General features: G+C 46.4%; 1 protein-coding gene across 1 annotated transcript in view; it reads left to right on the top strand.

The window, feature by feature from the left end:
- The window catches only part of LOC143706028 (glutamate receptor ionotropic, kainate 2), a 92,148-nt gene that overhangs the window by 417 nt on the left and 75,844 nt on the right, over positions 1-15,887 (top strand). The gene's annotated exons all lie outside the window — the stretch shown is intronic.

Raw genomic sequence — 15,887 nt, 5'->3', positions numbered from 1 at the left:
GTGTGTGTGTGTGTGTGTGTGTGTGGTTCATCTGCATCACTTCTGGCCGTAATATCTCAGTTTCATGCAGTGTTTGACATCAGGCCTCACAGAATCACATCTGTCAACTCATTGAGATCGTGCAGAAGATCAATAATCAGCAAGTTTGATGTTGTGAAACACGTCACGGTGGTTTTATGATCTGCACATCTCAAAAGAGCAGAACGCTTTGCAAAATAACAATCTCTATTTCATATGCTAGTGATAGACTGATGTATTGTGCATTTTGAGATTATTGGCATTGGCAGAACACACACACACACACACACACACACAGACACACACACACACACACACACACACACACACACACACACACACACACACACATATATACACACACACACACACACACACACACACACACACACACACACACAGACACACACACACACACATATACACTCACACACACAGACACAGACACACACACACACAAACACACACACACACACACACACACACACATATATACACACACACACACTCTCACAAACACACACACACCCACACACATATACTGTAAAACTCTGCTCTAATAATTCACACATACATTTATAATAAGTGAATCTAATAAATCACTAACAGTTCACACATAAAATAGTGTAAAAGGATTTTTCGAAGTTGTAAACAAAGATTATTAGAGTACATTTCACAAGAAAATACTATTTCAGTTTCCGTACTTCAAAATGTCTTTGTAATAAACTGAGCAAATTGCCAGTTTAAAAAAAAATGACTAAATGTAAAATCCGCAGATTTTTGCTCTTTCCAGTGTTCATATGAATAATTGATGATGACACTGTGTTCATTTAGTGAGGGGAAACATGCTGATTATTGTAAAGTAGATCAGTACAGTGTTTTCCTTCTTGCATTTGAATCTTTTTGGCATACATGTAAAAAAAAACCCCTGCTTTGTCCTAAAATATTATAAGCATTAATAAGTATTTGTCGATAAGCCCTTCACTCAATCTTAATGGTTGCAAATGATCAAAAATCTGTGATCCTCATAAATGGCTGTGAAATTTCAGGCTCATCTTCATCATTCTTCAGCGTCAGAAGCTTCATTAGTGGGATTCGGTCTGTGTGTGTGTGTGTGTGTGTGTGTGTGTGTGTGTGTGTGTGTGTGTGTGTGTTTTGAGGGTCTCGTTCTCAGTGAAGCCACAGGCGGATCTCATCAGACTCTCTGAACATTCAGCCTGTGTGTGTGTTTGTGTGTGTGTGTCTGTGTATGTGTGTGTGTGTATTTAAGAGTCAGTCTGCATCCGCACAACTATGAGCCTCTATGGCAACACAGATGCGCTCTGCATGCGGGGAAAACGAGGCCTCTGTGTGTGTGTGTGTGTGTGTGTGTGTGTGTGTGTGTGTGTGTGTGTGTGTGAAGCACATCTTTGTTCATCTATCAGCTTCATACACAGATCTTCTCGTGTCTCCCAGCAGCACACACACACACACACACACACACACACACACACACACACACACACACACACACACACACACACACACACACCTCTTCAGCTGGACAATATGTTCTAAGAATGTTTTGCTAACGTTGCCATTCATTTATGAAAACGGAATGTTCTTTGAAATGTTGGTTATATGAACGTTACAGGAACAGTAATATTGTATCATTCTTCAAACATTATAGAACGTTACTTCTGAATCTGAACGTTCTGAAACAAGTAGAAACATTTAAAAAAAACGTTACATTTAAAAACAAACATCAACTGAAACACTGCGTGATTGATGTATGAATAATGTTTTTGTTCTAAAGTTTTGAGAACATTATTAAAGAGCAGAGAACTTCGAACGAACGTAATATTAATGTTACTAAAAGAACGTTTGTTCATAATGTTGTGAGAACCCTGTCAGAGCGTTCCCCGTCGGCTGGTTAAGGTCGTGCAGCTGATACTGGTTACTGATGACACACTTCCTTCAGACTGCCAGTTTTAGCAAGTTTGAACGGCCAGAAATCACTTGAAATACAATTTTTACAAATCCGCTTCGAGCTTCATTCATATGTGATAGAAATCATATTCAAATCTTATTTCTGGGAATCTGTTTCAGTCTGACTACTTTGATCAGATTTCTCGTGGCTTGGTTGTGTTATGTTGTGTTATGTTATATTGTTGTGCTGTGTTGTTTTTGTGTTATGTTGTTGTGTTATGTTTTTGTGTTGTGTTGTTGTGTGGTGTTTTGTTGTGTTGTTGTTGTTGTTACGTTTTCGTGTTGTTGTTGTTGTTGTTGTTGTTGTTGTGTTGTTACGTTTTTGTGTTGTTATTGTTGTTGTGTTGTTACATTTTTGTGTTGTTATGTTGTTGTTGTGTTGTGTTGTTGCAAAGTGCAGATATTCCTAAAAGTGAAAGAGCGGCATGAAAACACAAACCTGATCTGTGGCGATACACTTGTGGACGTCAGTCATTTTAGATCTGATTCCAATTGGATACACAAATAATGGGATTTGGACTGAGAGAGTGTGTGTGTGTGTGTGTGTGTGTGTGTGTGTGTGTGTGTGTGCGTGTGTGTGTTTCTGTGTTTGGACTGAGAGTGTGTGAGTGTGTTTGGACTGAGTGTGTGTGTGTGTTTGGACTGAGAGTGTGTGTGTGTGTGTGTGTGTTTGGTCTGAGAGAGAGTGTGTGTGTGTGTGTGTGTGTGTGTGTTTGGTCTGAGAGAGAGTGTGTGTGTGTGTGTTTGGACTGAGAGTGTGTGTGTGTTTGGTCAGAGAGAGTGTGTGTGTGTGTGTGTGTGTTTGTGTGTGTGTTTGGTCTGAGAGAGAGAGTGTGTGTGTGTTTGTTTGGACTGAGTGTGTGTGTGTTTGTTTGGACTGAGTGTGTGTGTGTGTTTGTGTGGACATAGTGTGTGTGTGTTTGGACTGAGTGTGTGTGTGTGTGTGTGTCTTTGGTCTGAGAGAGTGTGTGTCTTTGGTCTGAGAGAGTGTGTGTGTGTGTATTTGGACTGAGTGTGTGTGTGTTTATACTGAGAGTGTGTGTGTGTGTGTGTTTATACTGAGTGTGTGTGTGTTTGGTCTGAGAGAGAGAGAGAGTGTGTGTGTGTGTGGTTGGACTGAGAGTGTGTGTGTGTTTGGTCTGAGAGTGTGTGTGTGTGTGTGTGTGTGTGTGTTTGGACTGAGAGAGTGTGTGTGTGTGTGTGTATTTGGACTGAGTGTGTGTGTGTGTGTCTGTGTTTATACTGAGAGTGTGTGTGTGTGTTTATACTGAGAGTGTGTGTGTGTGTGTGTGTGTTTGGTCTGAGAGAGTGTGTGTGTGTGTGTGTGTGTGTGTGTTTGGTCTGAGAGAGAGAGAGTGTGTGTGTGTGTGTGTGTGTGGGTGTGTGTGTGTGTGTGTGTTTGGACTGAGAGTGTGTGTGTGTGTGTGTTTGGTCTGAGAGTGTGTGTGTTTGGACTGAGAGTGTGTGTGTGCGCGTGTTTGGACTGAGAGTGTGTGTGTGTGTGTTTGGTCTGAGAGAGAGTGTGTGTGTGTGTGTGTTTGGACTGAGAGTGTGTGTGTGTGTGTTTGGACTGAGAGAGAGTGTGTGTGTGTGTGTGTGTGTGTGCGCGTGTGTGTGCGCGCGTGTGTGTGTGTGTGTAGCCGCAGCTGATGTTTACACTGACGGAGATGGACGAGTCTCAGTGAAACACTTGTTGTGTGTCTGTGATTACACAGATGTTTAGCTGTTTTATGCTCTGTTGCACTTCTAATGTCTTATAATCAATAAGTTTAAAAGGATTATTGATTTACTCTGTTTTTATGACTCTAAAAAGTTGACGATGTGTTCTACATGTTTTGAAGTGTTCTAGGCAAACGTGTCTGTAGTTAGATACTGCGGTTTAGTGTGTAGTGCTACACTTAATCAAACACATTGAGCAGAATCGAAGAGGTGTAGCTTGTGTGTGATCAGTGTTAAGCTGAAGATCTGGATCAGGTGTGTGTGTGTGTGTGTGTGTGTGTGTGTGTGTGTGTGTGTGTGTGTGTGTGTGTGTGTGTGTGTGTGTGTGTGTGATCAGTGTTAAGCTGAAGATCTGGATCAGGTGTGTGTGTGTGTGTGTGTGTGTGTGTGTGTGTGTGTGTGATCAGTGTTAAGCTGAAGATCTGGATCAGGTGTGTGTTTGTTTATTTGTTTGTGTGTGTGTGTGTTCAGTGTTGAGTTGAACTGCTGGAATTAACTAAAATAAACTAAAATAAACATCAGTGGAATGTATAAATATCCACCAGTCCATCTTCTGTACAGGTTTTCCAATTAAAATTGTCTGAAAAACAGTAAGATATAATAATTTGTGTTCAGTGTGTGATGTTCATGCATCTCTGCACAAATATAGTGTGTGTGTGTGTGTGTGTGTGTGTGTGTGTGTGTGTGTGTGTGTGTGTGTGTGTGTGTGTGTGTGTGTGTGTGTGTGTGTGTGTGTAAAAATTTGTAATTTATGGCTGTTTAGGAGGTCAAACTGTAATACACGTATATTGTTGTTTGTTGTGTGCTAGAGCTGTGTTCTTGTGCTATTTGTGTCTGTGTGTGTGTGTGTGTGTTAGTCATTATTAGCTGTTTGTCCAGCTTGAGTCAGAGCTCATCTGGAATTCACCACTGTCTCTCTCTCTCTCCCTCTCTCTCTCTCTCTCTCTCTCTCTCTCTCTCTCTCTCTCTCTCTCTCTCTCTCTCTCTCTCACACACACACACTCACACTCAGTTTATGAATGCATCACAGTGTGTGTCAGTCTGAAGTGACTGTGAATTGGACAAACACTGGACGTCTGTAATCAAACAGAAGCAACGCGACACATTTACGGATCCTCTTTTTCTGCTGTGAGAGTTCAGTCACAGTTGGACCTCGTTACTGACTGAACGAAGATGATGGAGGAAATTAATGAGTACATTTATTTAACCGTGTTTGTATACATTTTCTGAAGGAAATGTGAATTCTGTTCACATGTGCAAGTGTATCGCCATGACGACTAGGTGTCACATGCCTGTCCTGTCTTGTGTTGCACATGGGTGTTTGTTATGTTGTGCCATGTGCTGTTGTGATTGTTGATCCCTCCCCCTCGTTACCTGATTAGTGTTTGAGTTGTTCCACCTGTCCCCTCTTTATTTGTTCCCTTTTTAAGTCTCGTCTTGTATGCAGTCTTTGTCGGTTCGTTGTCATACGTCTTCCCAGTTCCTTGTTGATGTTCTTATGTTCAGAGTCAGTGTTGGTTTCATGTTCATTTATTATGTTTTCCCCCTGGTGGGTTTTTAATTTGTGTTGTACGGTTTTTGTTATTAAATCCTCCTTGTTTTTGCACTTGAGTTCTCTTCCCATTTTTGTATGTGTTGCGTGACACTAGGTGTAGCAAAGGCATTGTTCTGTGGTTGCTAAGGTGTTGCTATGATAGGATACTACAAGAGCATTGCTATGTGGTTTCTAAGGTGTTTCCATGACGACCAGGTGTTGCAAGGGCATTGCTATGTGGTTGCTAAGGTGTTGCCATGTGTTTGCTGAGGTGTTCTTTGTGTTTGTACATTTTTTTGAAGGAACTGTGAGTTTGGTTTACCTGTTCAAGTTCATTGGCATGATGACAGGGTGTTGCAAGGGCATTGCTCTGTGGTTTCTAGGGTGTTGCCATGACGATAGTCTGTTGCAATGGTGTTGCTATGTGTTGGGAAAGGTGTTTTTGTATTTGTACATTTTCTGAATAAAATGTGAGGTCTCTATACATGTGGAAGTATTTGTGCCGTTTATCTGTTAATCACATTATTTCATCCAAACTAGTGAAAAATAATAAAAAAAGAAATACATGATATTGTGTTTCCTTTTCCAGCAGGGGAGTCACAATCTGACGGATTTTTTACTTTTTTCTATATATTCTATATTTCCCTTCTTTATTATTTTTCTATATTATTCATATTATACATTTATGATAATTTAATGTTATTATATGGATTTTATATAATTTCTATTATATTATATAATATAACGTCTCTGGTTACGTATGTAACCCTCGTTCCCTGAGTAGGGAACGGAGACGTTATGTCGGATGGCGACGAATGGGGTTTCGCTTAGAACACCTATCGACTTCGAGTATTACAAAACGAGCCAATGGCAAAGAAATGCCATGGGTCTGCGGAATTTGCATAGCGTATCTCCGCCTTACCTCGTGGGTATAAAAGGAGGACGGCGGCAACATGCAGATATGTTTCTTCGCTGAGGAGCCAAGACTGAGCTCAGGCGATCCCCGCGGTACAGCGGAAAGTGGCAGGAAGACGTAACGTCTCCGTTCCCTACTCAGGGAACGAGGGTTACATACGTAACCAGAGACGTTCCCTTTCGTTGTCACTCCGAGTTACATCGGATGACGACGAATGGGGTTACCAGTCTAATCACGCCACCTTCTCAGCTGTCTTCCAGTGCCCTGCGTAAATCGAGATCCCTGTCGTAGACTGGACGAAGGACTCCATTTATCACAGGAATACCAAGGTACACTGGGAAGCATATCCCATGCTAGGGGAAGTATGCAATTAATGCCAACCCAGGGGGGGGGGGGACTTAGAGAATACACATATGACCTGAAGGAAACATATGGAGAACACGGGGGTATCCAGCCGCAGGTGGAATATTTCAACCCCAGGGGTGGCAAGGTGGCTTGCCAAGGGAAGACACATGCTCAGAGAGGCTTACAGTGGAAATACACATATGGGGGGTCGCTCAGGGGAGGGACCATGCACACGGGAGGCACCTAGCCGACGCGCAGGCAATAGACACTGGCGCCAACGTCAGGAGTGCTGGAGGAACTCAGGGCTTTCGGGGAAGCTCACCTGAGGAGAATATCGCACGTATCCAGTCCGTGGAGTGGAATGGCGAGCAAGCGAAGACACCTGAGCGGACACTTGTAGAATCTGCCGAATGTGTTAGGTGTCGCCCAGGCTGCAGCTCTGCAGATGTCTGTTAGCGAGGCGCCATGCGCTAGAGCCCTAGAGGATGCCACACTCCGGGTGGAGTGGGCAGTCACACCAAGGGGGCATGGTCGACCTTGCTGCTGGTAAGCCAAATCAATGGCGTCCAGTATCCAGTGAGACAACCTTTGCTTGGAGAGAGCCTTTCCCTTCAGCTTCCCACCATAACAGACAAAGAGCTGGTCTGAGGTCCTGAACACTGCGTCCTGTCAACATAGGCGCGGAGAGCGCGTACTGCACAGAGCAGTGCCAAGGCTGGGTCTGCCTCCTCCAGGGGCAGCGCTTGCACGTTCACCATCTGGTCCCGGAAGGGAGTGGTGGGAACCTTGGGCACGTATCCAGGCCGGGGTCTCAGGAAACCCGGCCCGAATTCCAGGCATACTTCGTCAACGGAGAAAGCGTGCAGGTCCCCTACCCTCTTGATGGAGGCCAGTGCAACCAGGAGCGCTGTCTTTTTCCTAGACAGGAACTTAAGCTCGACTGATTGCAGGGGCTCAAGGGGAGCACTCTTCAGGGCGGTTAGAACCACTGAGAGGTCCCAAGTGGGAACGAGAGGAGGGCGAGGAGGATTTAGTCTCCTCGCTCCTCTCAGGAACCTGATGTTCAGGTCGTGCTTACCCAAGGACTTATCTTCTACCAAGTCATGGAGTGCGGTAATAGCGGCAACATAGACTTGGGGGTTGAGGGAGACAGCCTTCGCTCCAACCCTTCTTTAAGGAAGAAAAGCGCGACACCGACCGAGCATCTCCGGGGGTCTTCTCGGCGAGAAGAGCACCAGCTGACGAAGAGGTTCCACTTCAACACGTAGACGTGTCTCGTGGACGACGCTCTAGCGGAAGTGATGGTAAACACCACCGCAGGTGGTAGGGTACTCAACCCGCCTGGTCCCGTCCAAGAGCCACACGTGGAGGCTCCAAGATCGGGACGAGGGTGCCACAGCGTGCCCCGTCCCTGAGAAAGAAGGTCCTTCCTCAGAGGACTGGGCCAAGGAGGTGCTGTCGCGATGAGTATGAGTTCGGAGAACCAGGTCCGGGTGGGCCAGTAGGGCGCAACCAGAAGGACCTGCTCCTTGACCTCCTTGACTTTGCGCAAAACCTGCGCAACAAGGCTCACTGGGGGAACGCATATTTGCGGCCCCGGGGCCAGCTGTGCGCCAGTGCATCCGTGCCGAGTGTGCCCTCGGTCAGGGAATAATACAGGTCGCAATGGGTCGAGTCGTGAGAGGCAAACAGATCTATCTGTGCGTCCCCGAACTGGTCCCAAATCAGCTGAACCGACTGGGGATGGAGTCGCCATTCTCCAGGGAGGGGCTGAAGCCGTGAGAACTCGTCGGCTGCACAGTTCAGGACTCCGGGAATGAAAATGGCTCAAAGCGACCTCAGATGCGCCTGACTCCATAAGAGGAGGTGGCGGACGAGTTGCGACATACGGTGCGAGCGTAGACCACCTTGACGGTTGATGTACGCTACTGTGGCGGTATTGACTGATCGGACTAGTACGTGTTGACCCCTGAGTAACGCCCGGAAGCGGTGCAAGGCAAGGCGTACTGCCAGCAACTCGAGGCTATAGACATGCTATACTGCTCAACACTACATGCGAGAATCACTGAGCTTCAGGAGCAACCTTGCTCAACACCTAAGTGTGAAGAAATTCACTGAACTTCAAGAGCATTTCTGCTCAACACCTGGGTGTGATAAATCTCACAGAATTTTTCAGGAGCATTTCTGCTCAACATGAGAGTGTGACAGCATGTCCATTGCGCATGGCGCCCCAGCCCGTGGAGGCATCTGTTGAGACAACAACATGCCGGGAAGCTCTTTCCAGGGGCACTCGGGCCCGTAGAAAACTGAGGTTCGACTATGGGGTGAGTACTGACGGCAGGTCGGAGTAACTGGTACTCGGAGGGTGCCGTGTTGCCATGCCCACCTCGGGACTCGGTTGCGAAGCCAAAGCTGAAGCGGTCTCATATGAAGCAATCTGAGCGGCGTACCGCGGCTGCAGATGCCATATACCCAGGAGCCTCTGAAAAAACTTCAGTGGAACTGCACTCTTGCGCTTGATAGTCTCAGGCAAGTCAGCAATGGCTGAGTGGAGAAGGCGACCAAGTCCATACCGAGAAAAGAGCTCCTCTGCACGGGGCACAGTTTACTCCTTTCCCAGTTGACCCGACGGCCCAGACGAGCTTGGTGCCGGAGCACTGGGTCCCTGTATTCGCAAACCTGGTCTCAGGAGTGAGCTTAAGACAGCCAGTCACCGAGGTAGTTCAGGATGCGAACCCCGTGTTCCCATGGAGGAACAAGGGCTGCCTCAACAACCTTTGTGAAGGCGCGAGGAGACAGGGCTAGCCCGAATGGGAGAACAGCGTACTGATCTGCGCGCGCCCTGACAGCAAACCGTAGGTATGGTCTGAGTCGAAGGAGAACGGAGACATAAAAGTAGGCGTCCTTCAGGTCGATCGCTGCAAACCAATCCTGTGGCCGCACACATCCAGAAATGCGTTTGGCCAGGAGCATCATGAACGGCAGCCTGTGAAGGGAGCGGTTCAGATGCGTAGGTCCAGGATTGGCCGTAACCCACCAGACTTCTCCGGGACAATGAAGTAGGGGCTGTAAACCCGGACCTCATTTCGGCTGGAGGGACAGTCTCAATCGCACCCTTCGCCAGTAGGGTGGCAACCTCCGCTCTCATGATAGGGGCATAGCCACCGACCAAAGTGGAGCAGACTCCGCTGAAGCGGGGAGGAGACCGTGCGAACTGAATCGCATAGCTGAGCCGATGGTTCACGCGACCCGGCGGAACAGAAGGGAGCACTAGGCAGGCTACCAACTGTGCCAGCGGAGTCAAGAACCACAGACGTCCCCCCGGTGGTGCAGCGAAGCGGAATGACCGGCCCAGACGTGGACGGCATAGCGGCCCGGTGTGGGGGCAAGGTCATAACCGCACCCTGACAGAGGAGGCCAGGGAAGGACCAGCGTTCCACGGGGGCCTGCTCTGTCAGGGGTCTGGCGACAGAGGGGGACAGGGGCGAAGTGGTCCGTGGACGGCACGCCGTGTCAACCGCCTCTGGGACAGAGGGGGACGAGGAGAGCACGGCTTGTGGGCGGCGCTCTGTGTCGTCCTTGAACTCTATATGCTCAGAGACGAGAGAGTCAGTTCTTTCTGAATAAGGATTCTTTGCCAGCCCTCCACCGGGGAAAGGAGTGGCCCTACTACCAACTCCTGGAAAGAACTGAGTCTCATCTCTGAGCAGCCCATCTCAAAAGTGCCGCTTATCCCGGCGTTTAGCGGGGGGCGGGGCTGGAGAGGGCTGTGGCATCCCCCCTACGGTCTGGCAGAGCCAGGCCCGTGAACGGGCGGGGTTAGAACCGTAGGAGAGCGCCTTCGGAGGTGGGCAGACTGAGAGATATGAGCGGACGGCGGGGCCGTTGGGCAGAATAACCTCAATCTGCTCACGGGCGGTTGAGAACTGTTGGGCAGAAGCACTCAACAGCACCGCCGAAGAGGCCGACCTGGGAGATGGGGGTGTCGAGCAGACGTGTCCGCCCGACATCGTGCACATCAGACCGGTCAGCCCCAGAATGATGAACATCACCTGACTCAGAGCGTACGGCCACTTTCGTCGCTCGGAGCAAGGTCAGTGGCGGCGCGCAGCTCACTGAAGAGCCTCGAGTGAGTCCCGCGCTCCTGCATGTCCATGAGCATCTGGGTCAGGTAGACCAACAGAACGGTCATGGGATGCAGTGAGGCGGCTGCCTGTCCTGTGGAACTATAGGTTTTCGCCACAGATTAGTGTAGACGAAAAGAACTTCAGGCTTTGGACGGGTGCTTAGGATTGCGCCTGGAAGCACTCTGAGGACACAGTAGCATGGCAACAGAGCATTCAACCGGGGGGACCCCAGTGTACCCATGGGCAGCGGCCCCTGAGGGGAGGAAAGGCGGATGAGACCAACGAGCGGACCCGTGATCTCGTCATGCACGTCCGGGAGGAAAGATATTGGGGTTTGCGGTGGACGCGGGTCGGCGGCCTCACCCAAAAACCAATTGTCCCGGGAAAGCATGGCCGTCATCTCCGGATCAGACTCAGGCACAGCCGTATGCACACCAGAGGGTGGCAGCTGTGACGAGTCGTCATTTCCAGAAGAATCAAGCCCACCTAGTGATGCTGCTACAGACACCGCATCATTCTCTGTAGCTTCAAATGAAAACACACGGGCCACCTGAGGGTAGACTCGTGGAATCATCAGTTCGCTAGCCGGCACCGTCATTAAAGAGGGGGGCTGGGGTCGCAGACACAGAGTCGGCGCCTTGTTCCCAGAGAGAACATGAGTCATCCACGAGCGCTGTGCAAGCATGATCAAGCCCAAACACACTAGACAGCGCTCGTGCCCATAAGAGTCTGATAACTTTCCGCTACAACCAAAAATGCGAGGGCGAGCCGTCTTAAAAAGACGTGCCGCGTGCGAGCTCTTTTAAGAGAGGAGAAAAAACTCCACGATGTTGAAGCACACAGGGAGACACACACACACTGGCAGATCACTGCACAGATCAGCAGGCACTGTGAGCTCGCTGCAGATCGCCATCACACCAACATCGGAGAGAGAGGCTCGTCTCGTAGAGCGAAGTCAGAGATGACTGTGGAGTGAAGAAATATTCTTGGCTCCGAAGCGAAAACATATCTGCATGTTGCCGGCGTCCTCCTTTTATACCCACGAGGTAAGGCGAAGATACGCTATGCAAATTCCGCAGACCCATGGCATTTCTTTGCCATTGGGTCGTTTCGTAATACTCGAAGTCGATAGGTGTTCTAAGCGAAACCCCATTCGTCGTCATCCGACGTAACTCGGAGTGACAACGAAAGGGAACTATTTGTACAACAATAAATTAAATGGGCTTATTTTATTTTTATAATTATTATAATCTTTAATTTTTTATAATTTGTATTATTATATAATACACCATTCCAAGTAATAAATAATGTATCAGGCTCACGCTGTAAGACACATTAAGAAGACAGAATGAACGGTTTCACAGGCGAGTGTCAGCGCATGTTGGCGTTTGTTGGCTTCACATGTCAAATCAAGTCAGTTTTATGTGTTCATCGCGTTTCTAAGCATCTTTACAGCAAATAATACCGTAATAAACCAAAGAAGTTCAGATGTGATGAGGAAGGACCTGTACGTTTGCCTCATTTTAACAGGAACAAACAGACTCAAACTGTGAAAGACATCAGAAACGGCCTCAACTGTTTCCAGGAACAAATTGCACCTTTCACAGTTTAAAAATATAACCACCGCTTTCAAGAGCAAAGAAGAAATCCATCGGCTATTAGCATTCGTGGCACACATGAGTCAGAGAGAGAGAAACTGAGCGAGAGTGGAGGGAGGAGGATTGATCCGGTGTTTCCAGACACACACACACACACACACACACACACACACACACACACACACACACACACACACGCACTCACACACACACACACACACACACCCACACACACACACTCACTCACTCACTCACACACACACTCTCGCGCGCACACTCACACACACACACACACACTCACACACACACACACACACCCACACACACACACACTCACTCACTCACACACACACTCTCGCGCGCACACTCACACACACACACACACACACACACAAACACACACTCGCCCTCACACACTCGCCCTCTCACACACACACACACTCACACACACACACACACACACACAAACACACACTCGCCCTCACACACTCGCCCTCTCACACACGCACCCACACACACACACACTCACTCACTCACACACACACTCTCGCGCGCACACTCACACACACACACACTCACACACACACACACACACACACACAAACACACACTCGTCCTCACACACGCGCACGCGCACACACACACACGCACAACACACACACTCGCCCTCACACGCGCACGCACACGCGCGCACACTCGCCCTCACACACTCACATACACACAAACACACACACAAACTCGCCCTCACACACACACACACACTCGCCCTCACACACACATTCGCGCATACTCGCCCTCACACACTCACTCACACACACACACTCTCACACTCTCTCTCACACACGCACACACTCGCCCTCACACACTCACTCAGACACACAAACACACACACACACACACACACACGCTCACTCACTCACTCCCTCACACACACCCTCACACACTCTCTCACACACACACACACACACACACACACACACACACACACACACACACACACACACACACACACAGAACCAAAACACAATGAAAGTAAACATAACTCTGACACCTAATTCATATGCAAATTAAAATTTATAAACAGTTTTAAATATGAATGTAAAGTTTGACTGTCGTTCGGCTCACAGAGACGCTGCATTTCAAACAATCAGATTTGTGATTTATTTCTGTTGATTCCCATCAGTGTTTAATATGAGCTTCTGTTCGCTTTATTCCCAAACCCTTCGGAGTTTCCGCAGTTTTAGCGTCTCTGTTGTGGAAAACAGCCCTGGAGTAAATAATAACAGAACGTTTGAAATATTCCTTTAATACACCCGTGAGATCAGCAGCTGATGTGTGATGGATCGATCCCTGGGAGCCACACAGGTCAAAGGTCAAGCGAGAGAGGGAGATGGTGTGTGTTAGATGATTGAATCAGTGTTTGCGCGCGTCCAGACGCTCAAAAGGTCACGAATGAAACCGAATGATGCATTTCATCAGGGTTTCCACATTCATTCCTGTTGTTTTAATGTTTCTGCAGTGCATTGTGGGAAGGGAATGCAGATTTAAGGGATCGTTCACCCATAATCCATCATTTACTCGCCCGCAAGTCGTTCTAAACCTGCATGAAGTTCGTTCGCAAAATATTTTGAAGAATGTTGTAATTATTTTCACTTTGCATTTGAACACTTACAAATAAATAAAGTATATACGAATATTTTCATATTTTTGTTTGCTTGGTTTTACCCAGTGTTATTTTAGTTTTTACTATAGTTTTATTAATATTCTTATTTTTTTTTTTCATGTTAATTTGACTTTCATTTTTATTGAGTTAAGTGCTTTTGTCATTTAATTAGTTTTTTGTTTTCTTAAAATATTGCTATTTAGGTTTAATTTATTTTTATTATTAATTTAATAATAATAATAATAGAGTAATAGAGTTATAATAGAGTTAATAATAGAGTTAATAATTTTAGTGCTTCAACTTAAACTTAAGTTTTTTGCCAAGGTAATATTTCTAATTTTCATTTAGTTTTTCAATTAATGTTTACATTTAATTTTATTTCAGCTTCATTTTAATTAACAGAAATGATAGTAATCCTGGTTTTGCCGTAAACAATGAGATGAGAGTACGCAAGTTCATAAAAAAATCAGACACAAAGAGGCAATATTTATGTTAAAGATTTATAAATTCTTATAAATTTATTTAATTTATTTTGTTTTATTTTATATATTTTCTTATTTTATTTTTAAATTAATATAATTTTTTATTTCAATTTATTTAATTTAAAAAAAAATCTGTTTTTTTATTTTAGTTTTTATTTCAACATTATTTTATGTGAACATTCGTTAAACGAAAAAGAACAGAATTACTCCTTTAATTCTACTGCAGTGTCGGTTCACTCAGCCGTAATCACCACTCTTAATTCTAACCATTGATCAAAACAAACTTTTCATCAATAGTAATATTTTTAATAGACTTTGATCAGGAAATTCATCCATCAGCCCAGAGGAGGTCCTTCATACACGTGTGTGTGTGTGTGTGTGTGTGTGTGTGTGTGTGTGTGTGTGTGTGTGTGTGTGTGTGTAAGCAGAAGTCGAAAATCCTCACTATATTAGTATATAGATCCTGATTGAATTGAAGGTCGTTATCCTTTACACTCGAAACACAGGCCTACATATTAGAGGTGTCACAATATATCGCAATACAAAAATGCGTGGATAGTGACAATATGTATTGTGTATTGTTAACCCAAAATAAAAATTTAGTTTACAGAGTTTTAGTGCCAGTTCTAAATTAAACTACTATATAAAATGTTGAATATAGTGTATAATAATGCATATTTGTGGGTCCTGATAATGCCAAATGTCTGATGTTACCAGTAAAAGTGGCCTATACATTATTTTAAATATATCTAGTGAGTGAAAGAGTGCAGCATATTCGTCTAAAATAATTCTGCATTTTCAGCTTCAGAATCATAATATTGTTATTCTGGTGTCTCTGTTGTAAAATGGGTTTCCAGCAGCAAATCGTCTCAGGTTACGTTTGTAACCCTGGTTCCCTGAGAGGGAACGAGACGCTGCGTTGAGACGCGGTTGGAACGCTCTGCGTGATTGCGTCGTGAAGCACGTGTATAATCAGTCCAATGGAAGAGCGAGACGTCATAGGCGGGTGACGTCATAGACCAGGAAGCTATAAAGCACACCAGAAAACAGACCGCGACAGCTTCTGAAAAGGCCTGAAGCAAGTCGATCAGGGCATGCAGGAAGTATGGCAGGAGAACGCAGCGTCTCGTTCCCTCTCAGGGAACCAGGGTTACATACGTAACCTGAGACGTTCCCTTTCAAGGGAACTCGAGCTGCGTTGAGACGCGGTGGGAACCCCATATCCACTACGCCATAAAGAGAAATGCCCGTTCTGTGTGAAGTCCTTGCGCACACTAAGAAACAAGCAGCCTAGCCCCGGGAGTGGAGAGGTCTAGGTCGTAAAATCTGACAAATGTATGCGGTGAGGACCAGCCTGCCGCATTACAAACGTCCTGAAGGGAAACCCCTGAAATTAAAGCCTTAGAGGCAGCCATACTCCTAGTAGAATGGGCGCGGACAGCCATAGGTGAAGGCTGTCCGGCCGCTTCATAAGCAAGTGAGATAGCCTCAACTACCCACTTGCTCATTACCTGTCT

This window comes from Siphateles boraxobius, unplaced genomic scaffold (genome assembly GCF_051911475.1).
Source record: "Siphateles boraxobius isolate OS27281-9 unplaced genomic scaffold, OSU_SipBor_1 4, whole genome shotgun sequence".
Lineage (NCBI taxonomy): Eukaryota > Metazoa > Chordata > Actinopteri > Cypriniformes > Leuciscidae > Siphateles > Siphateles boraxobius.
Note: the sequence above shows the minus strand (reverse complement) of the source record. Positions and strands in the feature narration are given on the sequence as shown.